This window comes from Cetorhinus maximus, chromosome 24 (assembly GCF_964194155.1).
Source record: "Cetorhinus maximus chromosome 24, sCetMax3.hap1.1, whole genome shotgun sequence".
NCBI lineage: Eukaryota > Metazoa > Chordata > Chondrichthyes > Lamniformes > Cetorhinidae > Cetorhinus > Cetorhinus maximus.
Genome location: NC_135902.1, coordinates 4,102,643 through 4,115,465, shown reverse-complemented (window position 1 = coordinate 4,115,465; position 12,823 = coordinate 4,102,643). Strand labels below are relative to the sequence as shown.

Sequence of the window (12,823 nt, the reverse complement as noted above, 5' to 3'; positions counted from 1 at the left end):
GCAGGCTGTTTGTGACAAACCAAAGCCTCCTGAGACTCAAAGGGGTAAGCATACTGCCTGCTTGGATTTTGCAGTGGGAATAACAGTGAGGCCATCGTTGTTATGGGGTGGCTGGGGCAGCAACCTTCGGTGTCTGCACACGTTCAGTTAAACATGGAAGTTGCCTGCGTTGCGCTCCTTCTCCAGAAGCTTTGCCACGCTGGTACTTCATTAAGAGACTAAACATTCTAAAATAGGAAGGCCATGGCTAGTAGAAGGTTGTTGCCTTTGAGCTGGGAAAACTGCAGACGGCCTTGCAGGTCTGGGCCTTGACCACTCAGCTTCGGATTGCACCACCTCGACATGGGAGGGGACAGCCTGAGCTGGCTGTCTGACAGCCAATAGTAGGGGCACAGGAGGAGTGGCAGTAGTGAGAGCATGAATGCATCCTGAGAGAGGACAGCAGGTTTATGCATGAGGGAGCCACTTCCCTCCTCCTGGATTGCGCCTCATATGTTTCTAGTAATCTGCTGGAGCATAAAATATTGGACTGCTGTGTTGAGCATAGGTATCCAGAGCCATAATGACAGCAGTCAAAGCCTGAGTGGCACCAATCTGGGCTTGCATGCCAACAAGCATAGATGCCGTGATGTTAGTCTGAGCTTGCACAGCAGCATTCAGACATTAGGTGACTTCTTCCTGTGCTGCAATGGAAGCTGAGACATCAGACACTGCACCACAGCTGGGTCTGCAAGTGCTATCATGGAGTTGTGCATCATTTCCACACTAGAAGGGATGGTCTCCAAACTCTGCACAAACCCTATGCAAAGTTGATGGCAGTCTCCTCCATGCTCCTTGACAGTGACAGCAGGCTCTGTAATAGTCCTGCCAATTCACCAAGCATTTCGGTTTGCGTGTTCATTAACCTTTTCCCATACGTAAGCTCATCAAAGCCATGTGACATCCATTCTCCCTGGCCCTCCTGCAGCCCACTTGTGCCTAGTGACTCTCCATGTGCAGATCACCCTTCTCACTACCCTCGAAAGTATGCACATTGCCAGTATCTAAGCTGTTGCCTGTGATTGTCAGATCGAGTGACGATACTTATTCATCAGATGTCTGCCTTTCATCTTCAGGCTGCATTGGCTGGCCAGGCAGAGATTCTTGAATATCTGAAAGCATAAATGCAAAAGGGGAGGATTGGGCTGAGGGAAGGAGTGGCAGTGGGCAGAAAGCAAAAGGTGCATGTTCACATTGTCTGCAATTTGCACTTAATGCCAGATTGTGGGACAAGGGTCAAATGGTGTTTGAAAATGTGCATAAGACAGGAACATTGTCATCCTGTACGTCTTGAGTGGCACGTTTGCAACAGTCTTATTAAGTGCCTCTGCAACAATTCTGAGCACCATCTCCTCCAAGGGGCTCAGGAGATGCAGCCATTTCTGCCCCTACAATTTCTCTGCTGTTCCCTCATGTTATGTGACAGCTTATCCTGCAAAAGATGGGAAAGATTGTCAATGAGTGTGTTGTAATGTGTTTGGGTGATGTGCCTGTCATAGCTGAATAGCTGGAACTGTGTGAAAGCTGCGAGGTGTGTGTATGAGGCTTGCAGCATTAGTAACTGAGGATGAGGTAGAGCAGCAAGCCAGAGAGAAGGCTCCCAACTTCTCCGATGTAGCACTGGAGGCCTTAGTACAGGAGTTAGAAAGTAGGAGAAGCATCATGTTTCTGCAGAGGGCACTCTAAACATACACTGTGAGGAGAATAGAAACAGACAGGTGAAGGTTAGGCATGAGGGCTGATTGCTCGAAATTCTTGGTGACTTTGGAGAAGGAGCTAAAGGAAGACAGGAGTTGAGAGACTGGGTAAATCAGAGCTGAGCTAGAAAGCAGTCTGGTGCTAGAGGTGAGTAGGATGTTTGGTTCCGGTGACTTTGAGGGAGTAAGTTGTCTGGCTCTGGGGTTTAAGCCTGAAGTTAGCAGGGAGGCTGGGTGCTATGGTTTGGGTTTCGATGGATCTTGGTAGAAGGGACCAGGAAGAAGAGGTTGCCATCAGGGCAACAGTTAGGCCAGTAGTGAAGGGGTGGAATTTACCTCAATTATTATAGGCAGTTGGCTAGATGGCTAGGCTGTGATCAGAATGACGCCAACAATGTGAGTTCAATCCCTCGACTGGCTGGGGTGATTCATGGAGACCTGCCTCCTCACCTTGCCCCATGCTTGTGGAGTGGTGCTTCTCAAGCTATAAAACCAATTGTCCCTCTCTAATGGAGGGTGTTGCCTTTGGTCCTTTTTGGTCCACATCTAATTCACTATTATAGTCTATTGGGACTGGATGGACAGTTGTAGACCGTATCTTTTTGGTTAGGAATTATGTTACATATGAAATCAAAGCACAGTGGGTCAATATATATACATTACAAGCTTACAAGTCATTTTGCAAGTGCTATAAGTAAACTTGCAGAGTCACAGTCAATAATATGCATTTATATAATGCCCTTAATGTAGAAAGATGGCCCAAAGTGCTTCAAAGTGATCTTAAAAGGGGAGAGATTTGTGGAGAGGCAGAGGGATTTAGATAATTGAAGAATGTAGAGGCTAGTTAGCTGATTGCACAACTGACAAAGGTAGGACCAAGGAAGCTAGAAATTTAGAGCAATGGGGAGATGGACATCCAGAACTGGATGAGCTGAACTCTATTTGTACTGGAAGATCGGCCTGGAGGGTACTGGCATAGTCATGTCTGGAGGTGGCAAAGGCATGGAACAGGATTTTAGTGGCAGGTGGGCTAAGGCAGTTTAAGCTGTGAAGGTGGAAGTAGGCAGTTTTGGGGATTGATAGGATTTGGGGCGGAAGCTCAATTCAGATTTGAATGGGGTGGTGATATTGTGAACGGTCTGGTTGAGCCTGATACAAGTACCAGGGAGGGCAATTGAGTTGCTGGTAAAGGTTTGGGGTTGTTAGTTGCAGGAGATTGCGATTCATCAAAGCCTGTATGTTGGGTAAAAGTGGAACCAAGCAGGGGCAGTCCCAACAAGCTGGGCAACAGAAGAGAGGCATTGGAGTGGGCTGACTATGTGAAAGAATAGCAGAATCTTTACAATGCCGAAGGAGGCCATTTGGCCTATCGAGTCTGCACCGGTTCTCTTGAAAGCACATTCTACTTAATTCCACTCCCCTGCCTTATCCCCGTAACCTTGCACATTCTCTCTTTCCAGATAGCAATCCAATTCCTTTGTGAATCCTTTGATTGAACCTGCCTCTGCCACACTCAGAAAGTTCGTTTCAGACTCCAACCATCCTCTGGGTGAAAAAATTTTGCCTCACATCATTTACTCCTTTTACTAATTATTTTGAATCTATGCCCTCTAGTTCTTGATGCTGTCTTGAGTGGGAACAGTTTACCCTGTCCTTCAGGATCTTGAATACTGCTATCAAGTCTCATCTCAGCCTTCTTTTCTCCAAGGAAAACAGTCTCAATCTCTCCAATCTATCCTCATAGCTACAGTTCTTCATCCCTGGAATCATTCTTGTGAATCTCCTCTGTACTCTCCAATGCCTTCACATCCTTCTTCAAGTATGGCACCCAGAACTGGATGCAGTACTCCAGATGGGGCCTAACTAGTGTCTTATACATGTTCAACATGACCTCCTTACTTTGTACTCAATGCCCCTATTAATAAAGCCTAAGATATTATACACTTTATTAACTGCCCTCTCAACATGCCCTACCATCTTCAATGACTTATGTGCATATACATCAAGGTCCCTCTGTTCCTGCACCCCCTTTAGAATTTCTCTCTTTTTTTATATTGTCCCTCCATATTCTTCCTGCCAAAATGAATCACCTCACACTTCTCTGCATTGAACTTCATCTGCCATTTGTCTGTCCAATCCACCAACATGTCCGCGTCCTTTTGAAATTCAAGACTATCATCACAGTTGATGACGGTTCCAATCTTCATATCATCTGCAAATTTTGAAATCATGCCATGAACACCACAGCCTAGGTCATTAATATGTATCAGGAGGAGCAAGGGCCACAACACTGACCCCTGAGAACTTCACTACAAACCTTCCTCCAATTCGAAAAACATTCACTAACCACTACTCTGTTTCTGTCATTCAGCCAATTTCTTATGCAAGTGCCTACTCTCCCTTTTATTCCATGAGCTTGAATTTTGCTCTCAAGTCTGTTGTGTGGAAGTGTATAAAATGCCTTTTGAAATTCCATATACACCACATCAACAGCATTGCCCTTATCAACCTTCTCTCTTACCTCCTCAAAAAACTCCCAAGTTAGTTAAACATGATTTTTTCCTTAATGAATCCATGCTGGCTTTCCTTAATTATCCTGCATTTGTCTAAGTGATTATTGCTTTTGATTGATTTTAGATTTTGAAGGTTTTAGATAAGTTCAGGAGGGACAATTCATCATAGTTAAGTCGCAGAATATAATTTGTGACTTTGACTCGGGTCATTTTGATGCTGTGGGAGGGATGGAAAGCTGATTAGAGAGAAAACGTAAACCAAGAACATAAATATATTTTAACCTAGAAGGATGTAAACACTTGCTATTTAAATAAATGATCAATAATTTAAATAAATGTTATTTGGTTAAATATATTAACTTAAAAATACGCTTTATTACAAAGGGGATGGAGTATAAAAGTAGGGATGTATTGCTACAACTGCACAGGGCGCTGGTGAGACCACACCTAGAGTACTGTTTATGGCTTTGCCTCCTTAGTTAAGGAAGGATACAGTTGCATTGGAAGCAGTTCAGAAAAGACTCACTGGTCTGATTCCTGGAATGAAAGGGTTAAGCAGGTTGGGCCTTATACTCATTGGAGTTTAGAAGAATGAGGGGTGACCTTATTGAAACATATAGTGAAACATTGATTCTGAGGGGGCTTGGCAGGGTTGATGCTGAGAGGATGTTTCTTCTCATGGTGGAATTTAGAACTGGGGGCACAGTTTAAAAATAACAGTCACCTACTTAAGACTGGGATGAAGAGGAATTTCTTTTTTGAGGGTTATTCATCTTTGGAATTCTCTTATGCAGAGAACAGTGGAGGCGGAGTCGTTGAATATATTCAAGGCTGAGTTAGACAGATATTTGGTTGACAAGAGGAGCCAATCAACCATGCACTTATTGAATCGTGGAGCAGGCTGGTTGGGCCAGATGGCCTACTTCTCCTATTTCTTATGATCTTAACTAATTACCTGATGTTTACCTTGCCTAATTTGAGAGAGATGGTGTTGGAGAGAGTTGCACTGAAAATTGGGCAGGTAGCTAACTGGCTTCAGTACTAGAGGTTGGATCATGTGGATGGGGAGCTGACTGGGTCAGACATGGAGATGGCTGTTGGATTCCAGGGTTGACCAGGGAGGTATTCATTTTACAAAGCATTCTGAGGAGTGTTGCTTTCAGGTCAGCCTGGGAGAGAGGGAGCAGGGCTAAAGCACTCACTGATCATATAACAATGCACCTACAAGCTCAGAAGGAGCAGGCCCTGGAGCACACTCAGTAGGCCTGGGATGGAAGAAGAAAATGGAATAGTTGCTTAGGTCAGATCTAGGTTAAATGTGAGGGGTTGTTTTTTTGCCCTGGAGAATAATTGAGCTCTGGAGCAGCCTGCCAGTTTGTGCAGTGGACACCAATTCACTGAGTTCCTTCAAGCAAGAGTTGGACTTGTTTTTGGCTGGGGAAATATCATCTCCAAAAAAATGGTAGGTACTGCAAGGAATTGTCAGGGCCAGACTGATGATCTGAACTAGTTTTGATCACGGAGGAGAGGGGGGGAGGTGTTCAGAGTTGAGTTTTCCAGTAATTTTTTACCTTCTAAATTGTGTTTTTTGACTTTTTTTGTCTCTCTTATCAGAGGGTTTTGAGTGGGATAGGGAGTGTATATATTGTGATGCACGAGATATCACAGTTATGTGGCATAGGCTGGATGGACCAGGAGGTACTTGCTTGTCCATCGTTGTTTGTATAGTATTAGCTGCAGTATCCATTGGGAGTGGAGGGGGAACAGAGAGCAGGTGCAGGGGATAAATTGAATGGGATGAAGGATTAACACCGGCTGGGAACCTAAGTATTTAAAGAAAAGGTTTTATTTTTTAATGAACTGACTGCTCTTTGGATCATGTGAAACATATGACACCAATCAGCAACATTAGAGGTTAATTAAAATCATACAATGTTACAGACATACTGACAAAAACCTGTTCATAATATGAATGTATTGTTTTGTAACATTTCTCATCAGTTGTGACTGTCAGTTAAAGAGAGGTCATGTATTATTGTAGTCATTGTCCTTCAGACAACTTGTCCACTCATACAGGCAGAATATATCTCATTCCACACTGATGATCCCAGAAAATTAATCACTAGGTCTTAGTTTATTCTAGAAGAGTTTATCCACACTTACTGGATTCCATTTGTGGACCTTGAGACTTTGGAAAGCAGGGGGAAAAATACACTTATTTTGTCATTTGAATGTTCATGTCTTAGAATCCAGTTGTAGATGTAGGAAGAGAACGTCTCAACATTTTGAGCTGTACCAATCATGAATTGCATTATGAATCATGAAAACCTGTATTAAGCATAGATGAACAGAAATAGGTGGTCAGAGAACTAGTAACATTGACATGTTGTCAACTTAAAGATGCCAAATATCTTATAAAAATGACTTTATGTCACAGCGATGAACACAGGCTGCTTTCCCAAAACAGATGGAATTGCCAAGGAAGCCAAAGGAAACATAAAGAATGTTGGAAATTACAAATAAGAGGGTATTGGATAGAATTGGAGCCCTTAAATGTCAAGGGCCAAACTGTATATTGGAAGTGGAATTGTCTACGCCTAAGTGGGGTTTTTTTTTGGTGATCAGTTAGAAACTGGAATAACGCCAGAGGATTGACTCCATCCAACCTGGAGTTTTGTGTATTATATTGGTTTCCATGCGACAGTGCAGACTTTCTGGTTTTGGTGAGCCTAAGAGTTAGACAACTCAGCTGAAACCAAAAATTGGACATCTAATCTGAGGAGACATTTGAAGCAGGAAATGTTTTCTCAAGAACTGAGAAATTTTGGAGGGTTTTAGCAAAGTTTTCAAGACTCTAAGGGGTCAGGAAAACTTTTTAAAAAACTTAAATACCACAAACTTTAAGCAGGGGACGTGAAGTCAAGTTTGGGAAAGGAGATGAACAGATGACTTGTCTGAAACTATGTTAATGGTCAATTTATAGGATAGACCAACTAAGAAAACAGTGGAGGTGGATAGGTGAAAGAAAAAAATGTTTTCTTTTTTAAAAATTACAACTGGCCAAATAGACTGCAATCATCTTTTCCCATCCTGTGAAACATAGGACTTAGGAGCAGGAGTAGGAAGATCATGGCTGATCAGATTGTGGTCTCAACTCCACTTTCCTGTATGTCCCCATAACCCTTGACGATCAAAAATCTATCTAACTCAGCCTTGAATAAATTCAGCGACCCAGCCTCCACTGATCTCTGGAGAAGAACATTCCACAGATTAGTGACCCTCTGTGAAAAAAAAATTCTCATCTCCATCTTAAAAGGGAGATCTCTTATTCTTAAACTGTGTCTCCTAGTTCTACTCTGCCCACAGGAGGAAACATCCTCCCATGTCCACCCTATCAGTCCCCTCAGGATCTTATATGTTTCAGTAAGATCACCTCTCGTTCTTCTAAATTCTAATGTTAATTAGAGGAATTAATTAGGCCCAACCTGATCAACTGTTCTTCATGATTCAAGCCTTTCATTCTAAGATTGAGTTGAGTGAAATGTGTCTGCACTTTGCTTTCACTGGCAGTATTTGTAATGGAAATATGGCAAAGACAAGTTGATCAACCAACAGTCAAAAGCAGATATGATAGTTCACATTTATTATGTCAAATATGGCTGTAAAAATGTTCTTCTGTAGCTGTGAGCTTTCTAGCATGTTTCTCTGACATGGAGGACAGAGATTTGATATATCATGAGCTTTTATCCAGTTTCCTTGGATTTTGCCTGCCTAATTTGGAAGTTGTTCCTGGTAAATATTTGCATTGCTTGAAGCAGTGAAACAAAATAATGTGGAAAGTGTAAGCAACACCATTTGTCAACCAAGGTTAATATAAATAAGGGATCAGGCACTAGATTTGATTGCAAAAGTAATGATGTGTTTATCCAACGATAGGAGTATATTGAAAGAAATTGCTTACGAATACTTTACTCCTCTTACATCGCCCACATAATGCAGTCTTAAGTGCTGTACATTTACCACTAATGGCACCAAGTTGCCTCTAATATAGATGACATCACAAAGGGCTTCTGAAGCAAAAGCCAGCTTTTACTACAGATTAATAGCCACTGTCTTGACAATCAGATCATCGATTTGATTAAGCATCCACTAATGCATTATAAAGTTTTCAGCGGTGCTGCAGTGCGTAGCTCAATCAGAACATCGTTTTCAGTATGTACAGGCAGACCTCTCAGTTACAAAGTCAAAAGGATTTTAATGTTCTTCAGGATTTAGCCAATTTATGTTTTAACTGATGGTCTAAACATGGAGTTTCAATGGGCAGTTATAGGGGAATGTTTATTTGTGCTTTTGTTTATATTTTATGCATTGTGTAACTCCTTACAACTTGCCATCCATTCAGCAGGGAATTGTTTAGTTTAGTACGACCACGATAGTACAAGTTTACCTTGTCTCTGAGGGAAAACTGCTCCTTTTGTCCTGTAAGTGGCATTATTATATAGCATCTTTCATAACTTCAGGACATGCAACAGTGTTTCACCACCAATGAAGTATTTTTGAAGTACAAATATATGTGAACTGTAGGAAACACAGCAGACAATTTGCATAACAAAGTTCAACAATGAGGTAAATGACCAGATAATCTGTATTTTGGTGGTGTTGCTTGAGGGATAAATGTTGGCCCGAACACCAGGGGAATTCCACGCTCCTCCTCAAAGTGCCATGGGGTCTTTTCCATCAAGCTGAGAGGACAGACCCCCTTAAGTTAACACATCTGACAGTACAGCACTCCCTCAATACTGCACTCCATTATCAGCCTAGAGATGTGCGCCTGCCGTGGGGCTGAACCCATGACCTACATGACCTAGATGTGTGGCACTAATGTAGGAATTCAAAAGCCAGAAATAGATACACACTCCAGACTGTGTATCAGTTTAAGGGCAGCTGGAATTATAGGCAAACGGAGCAAGTCAAATTTCCACAGAGCGCTAAAGGAGCTGATAAATATATTTGAATACAAAAAATGAATACTGACCCATTAGAAATTTTATGTAAAGACTTAAAATTATCACCAGTGTCCTTAATATACTTTTGTGAACTAATAAAAGTACAGCATATAGATTTTTTAATAAGATTGAAGAGAAATATACCTAAAGACAAATTGCGTCATTATTGTGTTTCCATCTTGCCACCTGAGTATGTATTTGTCTCTCACTGTGCCTCTGATATGCAGTTTTGTAAAATCCCATTAAAGGATTAATAAATGCCTTCTTTCTTTTTGCTGTTTAATTGAGGTACAGCTTGTAGCTCTTGTGCAAGGAGTCAAAAATATGTTGAGATTTTTTCACAGATCAGTGGAAATAAAGTTTTTAAAAAGTTGAAAGTAAAGATCATTTTGATGGAAACACTTCTGCCAAATTGTAATTTATTTGCCAAACAGCTGGTGGATAATTTATATTGATTTCACATGCAGAGGATATAATGGAATATTGTGTCACACGACAACTTGCATATGTATAGCTCTATCAACGTAGACCTTGCGAGGTGCTTCAGAGGTCCTGATCAATCCTGTTTATGAAGTTTATAACTTTTATTTTAAGGACAGTTGACTCTTTCTATTAGATTGTATGAGCTCTGTTTTATCTGTTTTCAAAACTGTGTGGTTGCCATAATTTTTGTTCAAAACTTTATTGAACTGCAACAAAAGGAGCAAAATCCTTTTTTTCATAATTTTTACCAGGACATGCAACCAGGACTCTTAGGCCACAGTTAATACTGTTCTTCAGCTGTCTAACATTAAGAACAAGCAGCTCCACAAGTCAGAAGACTAGGAAGAGGGAATCAAACATGCACATTCCCACTTCATGGGACCACATGTTAGTTCTCCATTGCATTAAGTGTTGAACTGTCATTTTCCCCATCACCTCGCCTATGCCTTTGATCCTTCTTTTGGTTTTGCACCTGCTCTCCACCCCCCCAGCCCCTCCAAGCCTCAGTTTAGATTAACAAAGTTCTGCTATGCAATGCAGCTGAACAATTTCAGAAGCAGACCAAATCAAATTCAATTTAGTTTTAAGCTTCTGATAATTTTGATTGAAATAAAACTATTCAAATAAGAAATGGTTCATTCATGAGGTAATTAGAGTTGTTCTTCAGAAAAATAGGTAGTGCTCTGAATTCAGCATCTTCTAACCCCGTTCTCTTGACTAAAGCTCATGTCTAAATGCTGACATTGTTGAGACTCGCCACTAAGACACCTCTTGTTCCACTGTTAACTGATTTAAATAGAGAGGGAGAAGAGTGGTTAATAATTACAGCAGGGTTCATTGAGTTTGTCAACATTAAGTACACAAGCATATTGACTTGCAGTGGTGCATCATGTTAGGGCAAGTGTAAAGTTATTTGAATAAATAAATGGCAAACAACCCCATTGTATGTTTTCATTATCACATAGTTCCTGATAATATACCTTGGTCATTTCAAGAGAACCTTCCTGTCCAATTATTCAATGATTTGTGTAAATAAATTAGAAGTATATCTCAGAAATAATTTTAACATTTAAACCATGTTATTCTCCATAATTACAGTATGATCATCTGATTATGTCAATTTATGCTGAAGTGAAACTGGCTTAAATAGATTTTCTCACCTTGAAAATAGCTGTTACAGTTGTGATACACTTTTGATTCTGTAAATATGGTGGATTTTTTTTATTTAACAGAATCTTTGTGTATAACAGGTAGAAAAAGAGTCAGAGAGAGTGAGAGTGAGTTAAATTTCCATGTGGTATTAATGATGAAAGACTTGCATGTTAATGGCCATTTACTATTAGTACTGTAAACTTGGTGGAAAAAACTGTTCTAGCTGAGTGGACCACCTCTTCCCCCCGCCATTGTATGTTGCTTTTAAGTGGCTTTCCATGGAATGTCGACGATGCATTTTATTGTATTTAAAATTGTACAAGACTATTGTACTGACCTTTGTCTGCCAAAACTCTTGCTCTTATGTAATTACCGATGATAAAGAACTTCCTGCCTGATTTGTTTGGACAAAATTCCTTTTATCTTTTTTGGTCCTTTACTGTAAAAGAAACATCAGTTTTCAGTTGTCTTGTTAATGTTTTACTCTCATTTCCCTTCATATTAAGGGCAACTCTTCACCACACCCCTCAACCAACATCTGGGTATTTGTGGAAGTGAACACTCAGATGTTTGGATGAATGAGACTGAAATACATTGAGGTCTCAGGGAAAGAAACAATGCGTTAACTTCTCGTAACACCAACATGAAGCATTACAGACTTACAAAGATACCTTCAAAGTCCTTGTCATTGAATGAGGCTTCAAAGAAACAAAATTCTGTTCTAGCTGTACCCAAAACAATGTGCGCTGGAAGTACTTTGATTCATTAGCTGTCTGACATAAACAGAACAGTTCGGAGGTGTGGCTTGCAGCAGTGTCTAAAACAAAGTACTCTGTAGACTTGCACCTGGTGTCAGTAGTATAGCTGCAACCCAATCAGCGATTGTGCAATTTTCTGGGTCAATTACATCCAAATACATTGCACCACAGCTCTTAAGTCAGTTTTGTGCCTTGTACTAGGTCAGCTGTCAAAGTGAGTGCCTTTTTGTGGGGGATTTTCCTTTAACATTTGCGCTTTGAAGTAACAAAACCAGCCGCCTCAAGCACATTTTAGCCATTATTTATATATGTCCTTTGAATAGTTTGAACCCTTCTGTATGTTCACTCTTCCTAGAAAGTAGGTTTTGGATACATCCAAGAAATCTTGCATTTAGAAAACAATTTTTGATCAGAACCAGCTTGAATATACTTGGTGAATCATTATAAAAGTGCATTGATTAACAAGCAATACGTTTAATTTCAGCTAAGACTCTTATTAAGAGTATTGTGAGATAGACTAATCTAAAACAATTGAATATCCAGTGCACATGATCCAATTAGCTTTGCCTGGAACTTGACTTCAGCCTGCCCTTCAAGACGCTTTTAAAGAAAATACACAGTGTTACTAGGTGTAGAATGCATCTTATAAATCACCCCTTTCCTGCCACAAAGAAATTGAAAGGATTGTGCAAAAGTTTAGTTACCAGCAGAATGTTCCAATTTAGACTGCCACTCTTTTGCAAAACTACCTGGTGGATTTTTTTATTGTGCTTTCCAAAAGTAAATGTTGCTCAGAAATTAAAATGGTTAACCATAGCATCTTACAGCACAGAAGATGACCATTTGATCCACTGTGCCTGTGCAAACTCTTTGAAACAGTTCATAATAGGAAAGCCTGCATTTGAGCTGAGCCCCTTGCTTATGCCCCACTCAAGTTTTGCACAGTCTGCAAGCCTGAGTACCCGATGAGTCACTGATCATAGCAAATTGCAGCAAGTTTACTCTCAAGTTATAGTTGACTTGATGAGACCTGGAGGCAGGTGCTACTATCATAGGTCTTATCATAGTATAAAAGCAGCTGTAGACTGGTGCAGCTGTAGCCTGGTGCACATCAAGGCTTGTATCGGTCATATGTTTAATACAGAATTATTCAATCTGTTTCACAAGAATTGCCT

General features: G+C 40.7%; 1 protein-coding gene across 1 annotated transcript in view; it reads left to right on the top strand.

Annotated features, from left to right (window-relative positions):
* cox10 (cytochrome c oxidase assembly factor heme A:farnesyltransferase COX10) overlaps positions 1 to 12,823 on the top strand; it is a 130,344-nt gene that overhangs the window by 93,355 nt on the left and 24,166 nt on the right. The gene's annotated exons all lie outside the window — the stretch shown is intronic.